The sequence below is a fragment of the Mustela nivalis genome (assembly GCF_964662115.1).
Source record: "Mustela nivalis genome assembly, chromosome: 8".
Taxonomy (NCBI): Eukaryota; Metazoa; Chordata; class Mammalia; order Carnivora; family Mustelidae; genus Mustela; species Mustela nivalis.
This window is the reverse complement of record NC_139027.1, coordinates 115,031,778-115,047,336: the sequence shown is the minus strand read 5'-3', so window position 1 is coordinate 115,047,336 and position 15,559 is coordinate 115,031,778. Positions and strand designations below refer to the sequence as shown.

Here is a 15,559-nt window from a genome sequence, read left to right as displayed (position 1 = left end):
CTCAGATCTAATAAATTCAGAACTATACCTTAACTTCACTAACTATACTGGAATTATTCAACAAGAGCTTCTCTTACCACAAGATGTAAGATTTCTATAAATTCAGACTGAACAATATTTGGTACTTTAAAGATACTCAATAAGCATTTATTGATCTGAATAAAGGTAAGATGGTAAATCCAAGCAGCATGCTGGATGAAATAATTGAAATAGTCTTAAAAAGACAAAAGCCACCTTTGTGTCTAGCAGAGGATAGAAAGGAGAATGTGTAAGTTTTGTGGCCTCCAAAGAACATAGTTTTAACCCCACTAATCCCAGTGGTCCACCACTTTCCAGCCCACGTAGCACTTAATAAACAAGGGAACAGGACAAAGGATGCATGGTTGGGTCCAGGCCCTAAGGCTTCTGGTTGCATTAAATGAGGGTGAGGAGGCAACTGTTGAAACATAATTTCCTAGAGGGCTCTTTAAAAAAAAAAAAAAAAACTATCTTCATCCAAACAGTAAAATCAGCTGTACTACAGAGCAAGTGCAATGACTTAGAGAGAGTAGTTATTCCACAGGCATCTGTTCTACAGGTAGGAAAATGTAATGGGTTTTTCTTGTTTTTGTTTTTTGGGTTTTTTGGTGCTGAAACCTGGGGAAAATGTAATTTCAGTACTAAAACAATTTAAAAAACCTGATGAGGAGTAAATTAGCTTTGATGCTTAGCTCAACTGACTAAAAATAAGTATACTGATCTTATCTATGGTCTTTTGAGGTATCCTTTTGTAATAGCATTTTTTATCTTTCAGAAAAAACCCACAGTATTATTACTTAAAAATAAACAGCATAATCATAGCAGAGTTTGCCTAGGAGAAATCATACTACCACATACTTTTAATGGCCTTCTCAAATAACCTTAGAGGCTCTCTAGAGATGGTCACTGAGCTAAGAACACCAGACTATTCATTTTTTTAAAAAGATTTTATTTATTTGAGAGAGACCGAGATTGCATGAATGTGGGGGCGGGGGAGAGGGCAGAGGAAGAGGGAGAAGCAGATTCCCCACTGACCCTGGAACCCAAGGCAGGGCTCCACGTGGGGCTCAACGTTGGGCTGGATCCCAGGATCCTAAGATCATTACCTGAGCCAAAGTTAGATGCTTAACTGACTGAGCCACCCAGGCATCTCTTTAATTTTTATTTGATATCAAGGTTACTTTCCCCACAACAAACAAATTCAGAAGCTGAATAAAAACCGTTTGGCTTAAGGAAAAATAGAGCAGAACAAATAAGTAAGGCTCTTTTCAGCATGACTTTATTCAGTAGTTTTGCTGCTTCTTACATGAAGACATGAAGTTAAACAAGAGGTTATTCTGAGAAACGGTGATCAAATGACTCCTGTAAAGCACAATTTAAATAAAAAGAAAGCTATTCAATGAAGAATTCTCCCTGTCTCTAAAGCTACTTATGCATTAATTCTATAATATACAACTTTGATTTCTTTAGTCTATATCCAATTTCATGAAAACACTGACAATATTTTAGGGACACATACACAAAATGCTCAGCCTAAGAATGTATGATCTGACATTCAGAGGCTGGGCCAAATAGACTCTGGAAATCCCCTGATTTTTTAATCCTAATCTAACACTCTTTCCACTGCTTAAGTCTAGTCTATAACAGGCTTCCACATATACACCTTTAACTTTCAGAGCAACTAGAGTCCACATTCTCAATTGGTAAGAGTACTTATTCACATTTTGCTATAGTACTTAGAATTTCATTGTAAATTCATTAAAACAGAAAATAAATGCAATTCTTTTTATTCTGATTCAAACTCATTATCTTTTATCATGAAAACGATATTATAAAAGTACCTGACAGTCTTTCATACAAAGCATATATCAGGGTAACCCCAAATAACCCTGCTTGATGAGGTAGTCTTCTTTACAGAATTCCTGTTAATAAATGTGGAAGAGATAAAAGAATAAGAAAATCACCATTCAACCACAATGGATGAAATCTCTAATACTGACATGACCATCAGTGGGGTCTTGCATTGTAGCATTACTACAAGTGGTGTTGCCAGATACAGCAGGCCTCTGGATGTGATGTAATATTAGTGATCTCCTAAACATTCTTGTCAAAACACTGAGGTCTGATTTTAGTCAAGCCTCTAGAGGTCACTTCCATTTGTAGAAAATACAGGGAATAGACCAACAAATTGACACCATGATAAAACAAATTCCAAATGTGAGAAATTCCATAGGACAAATGATCCAGTTCCTACAACTAGTCCATGATACACCAAAAAAGGTAGGGAGAGAGGGTGGGAATAGGAACATCACTAGATCAAATTAGACATGAGAGACAAAATAATCAAATATGGTTCAGGGACTTTGAATCCTGATGTGAACAAGACATCGCTAAAAAAGGTATTCTTGAGACAATCAGGCAAACGTGAACTGGGTCCATCTATTAGATGACACCAGGAGTAAATGTTAATTTTATGTGAAAAAGGCATTTTGGTTCTATAATAAAAACATCTTTACTTTTTTTTAGAGATGCATTTAGAAATATGTCAGGATACATATACTGAAATGCTGGAGATTTGCTTAATACTTCAGCAAATGAAAGTGAAAGAAAAAAGGATAAATGAAACAGATGTGGCAAAACCTTGGTAACAGTTGAACATCTGAGTGATGGGCATATGGAAGTATGTTGTACTATTTGTCTACTTCTGAGTGTATTTACAATTTGTATAATAAAAAAAAGAAAGAAAGAAAGAAAAAGAAGAACCTCATTAGCAGAGAAGCCCGAACAACAGTACAGGTAAACCTATTAAGTAATACTAATCTCAGAGAGAAAATAAATGGATTAATAAAAACAAAAATCAATGGCAGTTGATTGATTATTTAGAAATTGAGTTATACGGTAAAGCACTGATTTTCTCCTTATATAATATGGTCAGTGCTATACACTGAATGTTTGTATCTCCTAACCCCTAATTCATATATTGAAATCTCATCCCCAGTGTGATGGTATCTGGAGATGATTACCTTATGAGGATGAAGCCCTCATGAATGGAATTAGTGCCATTACAAAAGAAGCCCAGATAGCTCCCTAGACCTTATCCACCACTTGATGCCACAGCAAAAAGACAATGAAAAAGTACAATTTATGCATGAGGAAGTGTATTCTTACTAGACACTGAATCTGCTGGTGCCTTGATGTTGAATTTCCAGTATTCAAGACTGTGAGAAATTTCTGTTGTTTCTAAGACATTCAGGCTAGGGTATTTTGTTATAGCAAACTGAATGGACAAAGATATTCAAACAGCTATGTAATATACTGTTTTATTCCTGAAATAGATTATTCCACAGAAAACCCACAGCAGAGAACAAGCAGTTTCACAGAATACATTAAAAACAAAACAAAACCAAAAAAACCCTTAAGAACGCAGCTGTCGGTTTCCTCTCCTCAGAACTGTGTCATGCTTTTATATAATTCTGGAATTCTAAATGGTAGAGAATTGAAATACAGACAACAGAAGTCACAGCTGCATTTTGAACTGAATATTATGAATTTTTCTTTTTGTGTAATCATTTGATCACTTTCCTAAGAACCCTGGACCTAGTTTACATCCCTCCTGACCCAGTATTTTAACTTTTAGTATACAACATTCATAAGGTATTCCACATAAGAGTGCTGACTAAAGCTCTTTGGAACTCCATTTTCTTATCTTCCAAGTCGTTCAAAGTAAACCAAATGGAAAATCAATAATCTTCCAGAAACATCTTCAAAGCATAAAACATTTCATTTCTAACAGAGCAGAGGTTCTTAACCTCTTTTTAGAGTTATGAATCCCTCTGAAAATCTTTTTATAGAAAGAAAAATGTAGATTTTTTTCAAAGGTTTTATCATAGCTCAGAAGGCCCCTGTTAGAAACCTTTGTAATACAGTGTTCTCATGGATAAGCAACTCTTAACAAAGTACAAATTCATCAACTCAATACTAACTGCCTCCCATAATTTAGCTCAGACTTTTCAACCCTGTTGGCCACTATTTCTCTAAGCACCACACTTTACTCAAATGTATTAGTTATGGTTCCCTGAATATGACTCGCTATCTTTGTTCTGAGTATTTCCACTATCTGCACATTCCAGGCTATCCCAACCAACCATCTATCTGTTCTTCATGATCTGTCATAAGCAATACAACCCCCATGAAATCTTCTTTGATTCCCTAAACTTTCCTCTGAATTTGTCTTCTATCCTATACTTCCAATACCTTTCCCCATTTTTTAAAAAAGATTTTATTTATTTCACAGAGAGAGATCACAAGTAGGCAGAGAGGCAGGCAGAGAGGGAGATGCAGGCTCCCTGCCGACCAGAGAGCCCAATGTGGGGCTCGATGCCAGGACCCTGAGATCATGACCTGAGCCGAAGGCAGACGTTTAACCGACTGAGCCATCCAGGCGCCCACCTTTCCCCATTTTGTATCATGGTCTACACCAAATGCTTCTCTAATCTGGTATTCTGCATGATATTAACAGTGGAAATTTAAAGTATTACCAAAGAAGTTCTTACTCCCTGTAATGGGCTGAATGGTGGCCCCCCAAAAGATATGTCCACATTTTTACCTGAGGAACCTGTGTATATGATATTTGGAAAAAGGGTCTTTGCAGATGTAATCAAGAATCTGGAGATGGGATCATTTTGATTTTCCAGGTGGACCCAAACTCTAATGATAGTGTCTTTAAGAGAGAAAGAAGAGAAGGCCATATGAAAACAGAAACAGAGATTAGAATTATGTAACCAAATCAAAGAATGTGTGGAACCACCAAAAGCTGGAAGAAGCAAGGAAACATTGTCTCCTAGAGTCTTTGGAGAGGATGCAGCAGCTTTGCTGACACTTTGATTTCAGACTACTGGCTTCCAGAATTGTGAGGATAAATTTCTGTTGTAGCCATAAATTTTGTTGTAATTTGTTATGACAACACTAGGAAACTATAGAGACCCTCCTAGTTATTTTTACTTACTTCATTTTTTTGTTTATTGCAGTTCTGCAATGGTTAATTATTTCAAGAGCAGAAGAGATTAAAAAGATGTAGAGGCTCCCCAAATCCCTCCTTATTCTCCTGCTATTTTCTGCAACAGTCTCTGAATATCCTTTATCAATAGTCTTCTGAAAGTGCCAGTACAGGATAGCATTTGAATAGGAAAGAGTTATATTCCTGTGAAAGCTGATATCACCAACTGTAACGTGGTGAGGTGGAGGATGAAAGCCTGGGTTTTAAATCTGGCTCCTGACTTTGTAAACTGGAACAGGTTACTTCTTTGACCTTTTATCATCCATAAACAATTATTTGAGGGTTGCTGTAAGAAGTAAATAAGCAATGCACATAAAACTACTGTCATAAAAGGTCGTTAGTAAAGGTCAGCTAACATGAATGATGATTTTCCAGGTATAATATTGTCCCTGGCTTTTGATATGCTGTTCTATGATTTAAAAAAACCATTCTCACTCCCACAAAAATTCATTCTGGCCTGTTTTCAGGAAAAATAAGTTTAAGTAAAAACTTTAAGTATAGCCAACCCTGAGATTTCTAGCATATTTCTGAAGAAGCTTTGCAATTTCTTTCGCAATAAAGGAAAAAAATGAAAGCCCACACCTTTGATTTCCCTTCCCACCCATTTCCTATAAACTACATTAGCTCATACTTTGATGTTTCACTGTCTGCCAAACTTTTTCTTTCAGTTCAAGATGAGGAGCCTATTTGGATAGAACACCTAGGTTCTATCTGAAGTTTATATGACTGAGTATAATTTTTCATGCCCAGAGTTGGGAGAGAACAATAAAGAGATACAAGAAGATCATAATTTTTTTATTTATCTAGATGAACCTAACAAACATAGATAATACAGCACCTTTCAATCTCTAAACTCAAAAAAAATTTTTTGAAGGCAACTAAAACATACTGACAGACTGTGGCAAAATTATTTTTAGAATTCTTAAATAAGCACTGTCATCAAATGAATTGAATGTTTACACTTGTAGTGCCATATCTGCACTTCTTTCCTTCTCAGTTAAATTATTCTGACATTAAGTTTGCCTTAAATCTGATATGAACACTAGCTTAGTTGGGAAAACATAAACAACAAACAAAATGAGACACAGATTTAAGGCAACATACATAATTAAACTTCCATAGAAGTCTATGATTTATACAGAAGCAAGCTTTATGACAAGATGAAAATTTACTAACTTCAATGTCCAAAACATTAGAAGATGACAATGAAAAGAACAGGCAAATCTCACTTTAAGAAAAGTCAACAAAAAAAGGAACTTGATAAGCAGGTAAACTGGAAATTATTTACAATATAAAAACATTCACTACAGTTACTTTGAGAGTAAGCACTCTAGTATACCTAGCAGCACTGAATGCATAAAAATTCAAGTTGCATTTCACTTTTTCAGAGCAAATTTACAACTTAAGGTGAGGTCACCTGTAATGGTATCTAAAAAGTGACTTTCTTTCCTTGCCACTCAGGCTTGCTCCAACTCTCTGGAGTACCATGGAGGCACAGAGCAACTCTCTGGTGTCAGACTGTTCTCAGGGCAGATGGAGAGCCCAGGCTGGTTTTCCCAGGAATGGCCAACCCAAAGTAAAACCACTGGCCAGCTATTCCTGGGCCAGCTGGCATGGAACAACGTCGTCTGGTTCCTACCTCCAAAGCAGAGGAAACTCAGCCAGCTGGCTTTCGATGGGCTGCACTAGTTGGAGTGCTCACAATTCCTTTCAAACCATCTGGCATTCTTTTTGAACCCTCATTTTACCCAGCACTACACTCTAATGTCTGAAATGCTCAGATAATTGGAGGGATCCCCACTGCCTACCTAGATAAGAAAAGAAAAAGGCAGAATAACTGTTAAGTCAATTACTTCAAGAAATAATTTCTAAAGTTAAAAGTTGCTCTCAATTTTAGTTTGTATATTATCTATCTTAAAATCTAAACTATTCCCATGATTATTAAGCAAACTTCCAAAATAAACATCAGGCCAAATAAGAAGGAAACGGGCTACACAGACAATTTAACACATAGAAAAGTTGTAGGGCTTGTTGAACATGACCCTCACTACTCTGAACTTCTACAGAGCCTGTCTGTATCCTTCATGTGGCCCTAAAAGTAGACTTTTTATTGCTACATATACTTATTTTCCCAGACAACTAGTAAGTGAAAACAGCAGTGTCTTCCAGCTGCTTTTTTTCCCTTATAGCTAATTAAAAAAAAAAAAAAAATCTGTTAGTGATAATATTGGGTGTTTTAAAGGTTCCATTTCTAGAAATAAGTAAACTTAATCTGGAGTAACATGAAGAAAGGACCTCTCCTCCAAGGCAAGCCAAATAAAGAACAGGACTTGGCTTGACATAAAAATATTTTATTAAGTGTCAAAAGGACTTATCAAGTGACCAAATTATTGGGAAGTGCTATAGAGTGTTCATCTGTCAGAACTCTGGGTAACTCGGTTAAGCGTTGGACTCTTGATTCTGGCTCAGGTCATCTCAGGGTTGTGAGATAGAGCCCTGCCTTGGGCATGGAGGATGCTTGGGATTCTCTTACTTCCTCTCCCTCTGCCTCCCCCCTTTCCCTCTCTTAAAAAAAGGAGGGGGGAGCTCATCTGGCCATTGTAGATCATTTTACTAATCTATCACTAATCTATTATGAATATGGGAATAGAAAGACAAGCAATTAAAACAATAAAACAAAAACAACAACAACTGAGTTGCTTTTATAGCCAGTAAACCTTATGACATAGAAATACTCTGAGCAAAAATATTAGATCAAATATTAGAAAATGGAGAAGGCTATACAAATAATAACTGTAATTATAGTTTTCATTGTGTCTACCCCCATACCAAGTACTGACTTTAGCATTTTACGTATTATTTTATATACACAACAAACATATGAGGTGGGTACTATTATTTCCATCTTGCAGATGGAGAAACAGAGTCATCAGGAAACCTGTCCAATGTCACATGGCTAAACTGCAAGAGCTGGAATTCAACTCCAAGTTGTCTTACTCCAAGAATCTGGGTGCACAACTGCCAGCATTAAGTTATACTTATAAAAGAAGGAAATGTAGGAAAAAATTCAATCATTAATACAGTCTTTGTAATTTTTTCAACACTAAGTACAGCAAAGGTGGTAATTAAGGGCACCTGGTTGGCTCAGTCAGTTAAATGTCCACCTCTTGATTCTGGCTCAAGTCATGAGTTCAGGGTCCTAGGATTAAGCACCTCAGGTTCCATGCTCAGCAGGGAGTCAGCCTGATATTCTTTCCCACTGCCCCTCCCCCATTCATGCTTGCTCATGTTCTCTCTCTAAAATAAAGAAATCTTTTTTAAAAAGTGGTAATTCAAAGAAAATTAACAAACACTGATTTTCTTATCAGAAATTTTTAAAAAGAGCTAAATTAAAAAAAAATCAGTTAACAACAGAATTTCAGAGTGATACATTTTAAAGGCAGTAGGAAGGAAATGTATAGTTCCTTTTTTTTTAAGATTTTATTTATTTAACACAGAGAGAAAGATCACAAGTAGGCAGAGAGGCAGGGAGAGAACAAGGGGAAAGCAGGCACCCCGCTGAGCAGAGAGCCTGATGTGGGGCTCAATCCCAAGACCCTGAGATGATGACCTGAGCCGAAGACAGAGGCTTAATACACTGTGCCACACAGGTGCCCCTATATTTCTCTTTTGAAACATTTAACTATGAAGGTAAATGAAAAGGATGGATGGGAGGTCGGGGGAAGTTTTTTTTTACTTTTTTTAAAGATTATTTAATTTTTTTTTTTGGCAGAGAGAAGGGGGAAGGGAGCAGGCTCCCCGCGGGGCAGAGAGCCCGATGCAGGGCTTGATCCTAGGACCCTGAGACTATGACCTGAGCAGATGACAGAGGCTTAAACCACTGAGCCACTCAGGCACTCCCAGGAGGAAGTTGTTTTTAATTTTGTTATAATTTTAAAATTATTTTTAAAGATGGGCAACATCAGAGCACATGGATAGTGCTTGGAGACTTGGTGATGATGTCAATGAGTCATAAATTCAGGAGTAAGTCCTTGATTAGGTATGAGGGGGAATATAGAAGGGAGGGAAGCTGGCTTCTCATAGGAGGAGAACATAAAACATGGGCCCTAAGGAAGGTGGATTTCTAGATTTGGTGAGTGGAAGTTGAGTGGTATCTCTCTAACTTCTAAACCTCAACGAAATATGAAGCCTACTTACTTATCTGAATGGGGAAGGGTGGGCTGCTCATGAGTTTAAAGAGTGGAAAGAAATTATTAAGTAGTTATAGGCAAAAATATTAGGAGTCTGATTGCTTTCCTGGGCAGTGCTGAGAGTCCACTTCAGATTTCTGGTCATGAATCTGAAGTCCTCTAATAGTCAACCACTTATGTGCTCTCACGGAAAAACCAGATGAGAGATAAAACAGCTATAAATAGAAAAAAAAAAAAATCCTGGCTAAAAAATTAAAAAAAAAAATGTATCGAAGAGCATATATATCCATGCCACAGTCACTAATGATGTTCAATTAAGCTGTGGTCTACACAGTTCCATTTGTCTCCACCTCACAACAGAAATTCTTGTAAATAATGTATTTGCCATATTTAGTCATGACATATTTAATCATGAAGCCTAAAGATTATTTCTATTTGGTCATGAATGTTTCTGCTACTTCCTAAGGGAGATTTTTTAAATGAACCTGATATTCTTCTTGTACATCTGAGGTGACTGCATTTCATTGCTTAAAGAAACTTTCTATGTAGTAACTAAGATCCTAAAACAGAAGATCCTAAAATCTTCCAGAATGGGAGAAAAATAAGAATAGGGATTAGACTTGGATTGGACTTCTTAACAGCAACACCAGAAGCTAATGGAACAATGACTTCAAAAGAGGGACACTAATTTTCAGTCTAGAATTCAATATTCAGCTAAACTACTATTCAAGTGAGGGTTAAATGAAGACATTTCCAGATATGCAACTTATGAATTCAGGAAGAATTTCAGTTTGTATGTTCCTTTTCTCTGGAAGGTACAACAGAATAAGGAAGCCATAGGATTCAGGAAATAAAGAATCCAACACAGGAGGAAAGCAAAAAGAATTCCCAAGATGATGACAAAGGGAAGTCCTGGATGACAGATATGAAAAATAAATGAAACATATTACCTGAAAATATTGAAAGATTATCAGTTCTGTCAGAATTTGAGGATGAGTCAGTGACAGAGAAAACAAATCAAGTGAAAAACAAGAGAGAAAATTATTTAATTTAGAGAAACAAAAGTACAATATAGAAAATGTAATACTAGTACACTACATGGCTCATCTGTGAATAACAGGTACACAATTATAGTCATATAAATACTGAGTACTGACTTTACTGGGAACTGTAGTTATGAAGGACAACCAAGTCCTCAACTTCCAAAATAGAAGTCCACAGATGATGTCCAAAGATGGAAAATCAATAAATAAGTTTAAACATCAAGAACGAAGTAAATATAAAGGAAAATACTAGAAGGAACTGTTGAGAGTTGAAAGCAGTTCAACATTCTAAAACTGCTGATTTTTCACTACTCCCCAATCTAAAAAATGGCAATTTCATATAAGTTAATATATTATAACTTTACTCTATTACTGACTTCATTTTATTTTTAAAAAGACTTTATTTATTTTTGCATGCATGCACACTGACAGAGCGAGCAAGCCAGCACAAGCAGGGGAGAGGAGCAGTGGGAGAGCAGAGACACCCCGCTGAGCAGGGACCTCAATAAGGGACTCGACTTCCAAAGCCCTGGGATCATGACCTGGGCCAAAGGCAGATGCTCAACCGACTGAGTCACCCAGGTGCCCTATTAATTGATTTTAGAATAAGCTGTTATTTGAACAGAAAACCATTATTGATAGAAAACGCTCCAAGGAAAAAGAGCTCTACTTTTTGTTATCAGATATTGTTGGGGGAATAAAATATTGCAGTTTGGGGTAACAAAGAGTTACCATACATGCTATCACCATCACTGACGTAACAGTATTAGTTAGTATTGCTAATATAAAGAATATATTTACTACTAAAACAGCACTTAGCATAATTTAATCCATTTTCATGATAGAGAAATTACTTCAGATTTTTTCTTCAAACGTCATACTACAGAAATGCTGAAGTATGGGTTGGTGAAGAATTTTATTAACAGAATGCTGAATAAAAAGGTCAGGATGTTTTTAAGTTCCTTTCTTGATACAAAAAATAGTTAAGTCACTCTTGCAAAATGAAGTTCCACAATACTGTGGTACTATGCAAGCCTGTTTCAGTGATAATTCCGGTTATACTACTCTGTTTATCTAAGACTTCCCCTTATGGTTTAAGGGAATTCCCCCCCCCCCAAAAAAAAAATCTCACGCAGGCAGTTATAAATTATTGGGGTTGCTTCAGTATTACACACACACACACTAGTTTATGAAGCCCTTGTTTTTAAGTTAACTTATTTTGAGTTAAGTTCACTGACATTAAAATTTTATTTAAATTCTTCATCATAAAACCAAAAGTTCTCCAAATTGAAAAACCAACCTTTACTAATTTTAACTTCTACAAAAGAAGAATTTGACCATGCTAACATAAGTAAAGACTTTTACCAAGAATAATACATTCCTATCCAACCAATGGCAAATTTCCCCTTCAAATTAAGAGCAAATGTTTTTAATAGCGGGAATATTCATAAACAGATGCTGTGGAAGACTGCTTAGTTTGGATTTCATTTTGCACTAAAAACTACCAGGCATTAAAATACACATGATTAAAGAATAATCTTAGGGCACCTGGGTGGCTCAGTGTTTAAGCCGCTGCCTTCGGCTCAGGTCATGATCTCAGGGTCCTGGGATCGAGTCCCGCATCGGGCTCTCTGCTCAGCAGGGAGCCTGCTTCCTCCTCTCTTTCTCTCTCTCTGCCTGCCTCTCTGCCTACTTGTGATCTCGCTCTGTCAAATAAATAAATAAAATCTTAAAAAAAAAAAAAAAGAATAATCTTAAAGAGAATCTTAAAACTTAACCAATTCAATTATTCAGATCACCCAATAAGATCCTCTTAATTTTTTTTATCACCACTATTTCAACCAAAAGATCATAATAAAAATCCATTTTGGGGGCACCTGGGTGGCTCAGTTAGTTAAGCAACTGCCTTCAGCTCAGGGCATGATCCCGGAGCCGCGGGATAGAGTCCCACATCCAGCTCCCAGCTCCAAGGGGTGTCTGCTTCTTCCCCGACCTTCTTCCCTCCCATGCTCTCTCTCAAATAAATAAATAAGATCTTAAAAAAAAATTCTATTTTGGAAATGTGTTTCTTACATACAAGTTTAGCTAATTTCCTATCACTCTGCAAAATTATAAGGGTAAAAAAGAAACTGAAAATGCAACCAACAATATTTTAAAACTTACAAAATCTGGTATAAAAAGAAAAAGGTCCAAATGAAAGACCAAAGAATAACTGGTACTACTACAAATGCCTCCTTTTAATGGTCTGCATCAACTGTAACTCTTCGTAACTTTACCAAAACAAAGTACCAAAACAAAGTCAGGCAATCCAACCCATGGAACCAAAGTCTGTGGGAACCTGCAGAACTTCCTTCTCTCTCTGGGGATGAGGACAAGGATAAAAGGTGTTCTGTTTTCCAGTAGTCCTGTAAGAGGAGCCATTGAGCTGGGCCACACAACCAGACAACAGAGCACAGGAAAATTCAGATCAAAGCAAGGACGCATGCCAGGGTAATATGCAATAAAATCCTTTGCCAAAGCACTCAAAAGAAAAAAGCAAGGAGGAGAGAACCTGCTGGACCACCTTCTTAACACAGGGAGACAGGGAGAAACAAAATCTGCTTCTACTGAGGAGCTGAGAAGACAGTGTCCTGGATATATTGGAGTATTTCTGTAGATATGTATATGAGTAAATAAGATTACCAATGAACTAAACCCAGAAGGCAGTGTCCTATATGTTCTGGAGTATGTATATGTACGTATGTATTTATGTATGTATATATATATCCATTACCTAAACCCAAAAAGCAAAGTGTTCCAGGTATACAGATATATGAGAATATTATTTTTCAACGAATATTGTAAAAACATTTTCAATGAACAAAACGCACTGGTTTTACAGTAAGAAACATACAATATTGTTTGAAAGAATACCAGAGACAGAATTGCCTGAAGGTCTGATGAAGTAATAATCTCTTTTTCTTCATACCCTTTTTAATCTCTGATTCTCATTTCGTAGGGGACACCCATTTCGTAGGGGACACCGAGGACGGGGAGACACACACACACACGCACACACACACTCAGGCACACACAAAATTTTGTCTCGGGAAACAAAGAAGGGTCCTTAATTCTCCGGCCTGTGGAAGCACACCCGCCCCCCACCCAAAGATAAGGGCCACCACCTGACTTTAATTAATGAGTACGCTGAGGCGATTGGTCTCACCCCAGCCCATAGTCATGCCCACAGTGACAAACGGGCACGAGACAAACGCCACAAAGAAAGGGGAGGGGCAGGTGGGGACCAGGAAAACACCGCCACGCCGCGCCCCCCAAGGCGCGTTCCCATCGCCAGCGCGGAGGCAGCGGTCCTCGCCATCCTCGTCCTCGCCCCCGCGCTCATCCAAGCCGCCTCCCCAGCCCGGGGACCTACGGCCCGGCACCGGCTAGCGGGGCGTGCGGGGCGCCACGAACCTTCCCTCTCTGACCTCCCGGTGACAGCCTCGCGCCGCCCTTTGTGCGGGACTCAGCCTCCGGCCCCGGTGCCCCCCCCCCCCCGGCCTGCCCCGCGTCCCTCCCGGCCTGGGCCGCTGTCCCACCTCTCTCCGTCCCCGCCGAAACGCCCGGGAGTGTGAATAGGGGAGGCTGGCGCGGGCCCGCGGTCTCTTCAGCATCCCAAGCCCGGAGCCGCCAGGTCCCATAAACCCCAGCCCCGGGGCGACGGCCCCCAGCCTCCGGCGACCTGCCCTCGGTCCCTCACTTACTCGGGCGCGCCGGCTGCGGCGGCGGGTGTGTGGGACCGTCAGCGCCGGGAGGCAGGAGGAAGGCTGAGGGCGGCGAGCGTCTGTCCGGACCCAGCGCGGCTGAGGTGGCGACGGCCAACTGCGAGCGGGGGCCCCCGACAAGGGGCGGGCCCGGCGGGGGAGGGGCGGTCGCCGCGCCTCTCATTCATGCAGCGGGGGCGGGGTGAGGGACCCGGATGCCCGGGCAGCTCCCGCCCACCTCGCTGAGGGCGCCTTGGCTTCAGAGTCTGCAGTGCGCAGGCGCGGGACTTGGTGCGCTGGCCCCGTTCCGCCCTGCCCCCTGGGGTGGTGGTACAATTACACGGGCTGCTGCAGCGGGTAGACCAATTCCCTCATCTGTTTAGTATTTTTGCATGTTCTGTAAACATTTTTTTAGGTGAAAGCTTGGGACACTACCTCTTTCCTAGCACCCAGCCTCCCAATCTCGGAGGGCACAGGAATGCCCATTAGTTTGATGGGAAGACAGTACGCATAGCCCCTTTCCTCCATTTGTCTCTCCAGCAGGTCCTCTCCACTGAATGCTGGGACCAGAGTGGTAGATGAGACCTAGAATCGGCCGAGGTAGTGGAGAAGCATGTGCAGGAAAGAGTGCATTACATTGTTTATTTGCATTGACCTGGTCCCCTCAGTCCCTACATGTCTTTGCACAGAGTAGGCAAGAAATTGATCATGGTTTTGAAGAAGGCCCAGACCTTTCTGTAAAATCAAGGCTTAGGGTGTGGTAGCTCCAAGGATCTATGGAGGCCTCTCTTCTTTGGTAGGCAGTGTATTCTTTGGAGACACCCTCCTGTTCTTAGCCCTTTGGCTCTGCCACTCCTGGGCCACAGAAATCTTTGGGGATGCTGGGAGCCTGCAGGAGGCCTCACAGCCTTCCCCTCTAAGGTCCCTTGGCTGAGTGTGTGAATACAGCTCAGTCCCCAGGTTCCCTTCTGAGGTTCTCCTTCCTTTTCCTATCTTCCAGGCTTCCCTCACATAAACCACAAGCAACTCAGTGGTTTAACTTTAGGAAGCAAAAGTCATCATGGAAAGTGCCTATAGACAAATGCTTTCTGCTTTGCAAAAAATAAGCTTCCAAGGGAAGAGGAAGGAAAGGCAAAAACATCATTGAACATCTCAAGAAGTCACCTAGTAGTTCTAGTCCCTCACCGTAAGAGATGGTTGGAAGCATGTGCTCTATAGAGTGTGACAAAAGGATGGGGGAGACCCATTCTTCCTCTAATGCTGCCTATCAACACCTACCCCCTTGCCCTTCAGGCCAAGAGCCTCAGGGGACCTTTTCTTCTCTCACTGCTAGCTCTCAATGGGAGTTGTTACCAGAAGGACCTTCCCAACTCTGATTTGCTGGTACCTAGGACTCCTCTCTCCTGGCCTGTTGATTCCCATGTGAATAGATTCTCAGGATATGCAGATTTGCCTAGGTCATAGTCTTTTTCTAACTTGGCCCACTTGACCCTTTTTTTTCCAGTCATT

General features: G+C 39.8%; 1 protein-coding gene across 1 annotated transcript in view; it reads right to left on the bottom strand.

Annotated features, from left to right (window-relative positions):
* RNF24 (ring finger protein 24) overlaps window positions 1-14,261 on the bottom strand; it is a 99,481-nt gene extending 85,220 nt beyond the window's left edge. The window contains exon 1 of the mRNA XM_082744510.1: window positions 14,051-14,261. The gene's annotated coding sequence lies outside the window, so the exon portion shown is untranslated. The remainder of the gene's footprint in view (window positions 1-14,050) is intronic.
* Window positions 14,262-15,559: the final 1,298 nt, after the last annotated feature.